Source organism: Schistosoma mansoni (assembly GCF_000237925.1).
Source record: "Schistosoma mansoni, WGS project CABG00000000 data, supercontig 0178, strain Puerto Rico, whole genome shotgun sequence".
In the NCBI taxonomy this organism is placed as follows: domain Eukaryota; kingdom Metazoa; phylum Platyhelminthes; class Trematoda; order Strigeidida; family Schistosomatidae; genus Schistosoma; species Schistosoma mansoni.
Genome location: NW_017386062.1, coordinates 399,534 through 402,395, shown reverse-complemented (window position 1 = coordinate 402,395; position 2,862 = coordinate 399,534).

The following is a 2,862-nucleotide window of genomic DNA, read 5'->3' as shown; positions in this document are numbered from 1 at the left end:
ATTTCGTAAACAACACCCCTGTCACGAGAAGGCAGTGAGTAGGACTTCCCTGACAGAGGCTATATACGCGTGGCCATGTGAGAGCGTTTGGAGAGGGTGAGCGGACTCTCTCCACCATAGACCGTACCAGGACATTTGGGGGCATAGACGGTTAACTTTCAGAACTATTTAGCATAAATAAAGCAGGTAGACTGATTTTAATTTTTTTCACATTTGGGAAAGTATATGAATTAAACTTTTAAGAGGAATGAAATTTTGATTACTAGAAACTGATACAAATAATGATATCACTTATGGTGTGATTTGGCTTAACTAATAATGAACATACATTGCTTACGCCTGATTAATTCAACTGGCTAAGAAGTAGATAACCTGTGTAGCAAGTCAGCTTCATGTAATTTTGATAACTGCAGATATTCTTCATTCACAAGTAGTTAAAATGACCAAAGTAATGTCACTGTGGACAATGGTTTTTTTATCTCGAGAATGAACTAGTTATTCAGAATTACTCTGTCTCATCTCCATGTGACATATTACGCAATGTTGAAATAGTCATTGCGTAACTGTTCAAGATCTGTCTATCTGGGTCACTCTGTCAACACCCGAGATTGTGATAGAGAATTATCCTGTATACGTTCTTCCCTAATAACGGATAGAATGTTGATGGTTAGAAATAAGATAAGAACTAACCTACTCTTTAAAAACATTTGATATATTGTCATTAAAGATGTATAACGAACGAAGTTGCAATGATAATCGATTTAGAACAGTTTTCAAAAGTCTTCAAAGTTATCATGCTGTGGAGATAAAACTGATTTGATAAGATATTAGAATGACCGAAATAGTCGAACTAACAGTTTATTCAAGAAACTTATCCAAAAGTTTCAACCGAACAAATTTAAAATGATATAACTATAAGTCAAGATATTGTGGTATTATGATGACCAATTATAGAAAAATCACTGGACCAAGTTGGTATAACTTGTCAAACAATTAATAAAGGTTTGGTAGGAAGATCAAACATCTGATCACCATTTCCGTCTGCTTACTCAAACAATCTCTTGTAGGAATTCACTTGAACAGTACTAATGAATTATATATATATTCAGGTTTCAACAAATTTCTGTTTCTAACATATGAATTCACAATGATAATAAGTGGCTTGGCTGGGAGTCAACCATTTCCACCACTGAGTGATACAGTAGGAACTTATCCATTTCATATCTTGATTCATCTTAAGTGATCCAAATTGTCTGATCCGATAATATATTCTTCTGTCAAAGCAGTCAGTATGTCACACATTTGTTTTCTATCGTATTTCGAGATTAGTTATTAATGTATGTACGGTACTGACTTTCCCGTAATTAACAGTTCTTCAAGAGTTTTCTAATGTACTTATAAATAAACAGAACTGAATAAAGAATTTATAGTTAGACATTAACATTTTCTGTTTACTACATTACTGGTCGGTGTCAAGAAACTATAATGAACATTCTTTGAAAGACTAAGATTAAGACCTGCTGAGTTGTTCTCCAATGAGAGTTAGTAGTTTCTAAAACGGTAAAATCTATCCGTTGTCTGTTAGAAGTTAATACATTTGGTTATACTACAGTATACAACATTCTCAAATCATCAACAGGTTTTTTTTAATGCTATCCAGAATATACTGATTTATATTACACTGGGAAAAAGCCAACCCAAGCTTGATTGGGATCTGTGAATAGTCCTTATTATACTCTAGTTTCTATGGTCTTGTAAAATATTTCCTTTCTTTTTCCAATAATCTTTAACTGTGATCGCGCTTTCTACATCTTTTACATTGATTTGTTAGCACGTCAAACTGTATAACGTATTGGTCATACTAATATTTAAAACACTAAGATATCAGCGGGTCACTAAATTTGTGTTTTACATTCTTTAGTATTTTGAACCAATCAAAAACGAGATGATGAAATTTCAGTGTTTATTTTAGCTAATCAGTATCAAACAAACAGTTAAATTAGAGATATTTACATTCCAGGGTGTGATCATAAAGGTTTATTTGGAAAGAATGCAGATAATTTACTTTAGTCATAGATGAAAACGGTCTACACTACGATTAAACTCATAGCGTTGGTTTCTAAACCTCTGAAAAACTCGTTTGAATGTGCTCGATTTTAGTTGATCGCACTTGAGTTTAATAATAATACGCAAATATAGCACGGGACCGACCTACATTATATGCACCTAATTTATTAGATGTGAATAAGTCCACAGTTTCCATCGCTTACTTTACAGTAGCATCAGTTAGAATTTAAGGCGAAAAACTTCAGATTTAGGGAACACCTATTCATATCAGAAGGGGTTTTTGTGGATATTATAGTAATTTTAATAGTCGAGATCATGAGTCAATTGAAGCTAGACCACCATGGAAGCACCGGACGGCCGTTTCGTCTTGGGTTTGAATCTCGCGAGGCGGGATCGTGGATGCGCACCGTTGAGGAGCCCCACAATAGGACGAAACGGACGTCCAGTGCTTTCAGGTTTTCTATGGTAGTCAAGCTTCAAGTGACTCATGATCTCAACTATTAAAAAACACCTATTTAATTTTATATTGGACAATGATTGATAGTGAAATTCAAGATGACAATTTCTTCCTATTAAAAACAAGTCAGCCAAATTTATCCTCATTACTATGCCAGTCAGTGAATTAAAGCTTGAATCTATTATCTATCGATTTCAACAGTAAAAACATTTTTCTCTAAGCTACTGATTTACAATAGTTACCAAATTGAATAATGATTAAGATGTTTACAGTAAAAGTCTTCAAAGCTAACAGAGGGCCCTTGTTCAAGACTTCTAAGTAGAGGAAATCTTAAAATT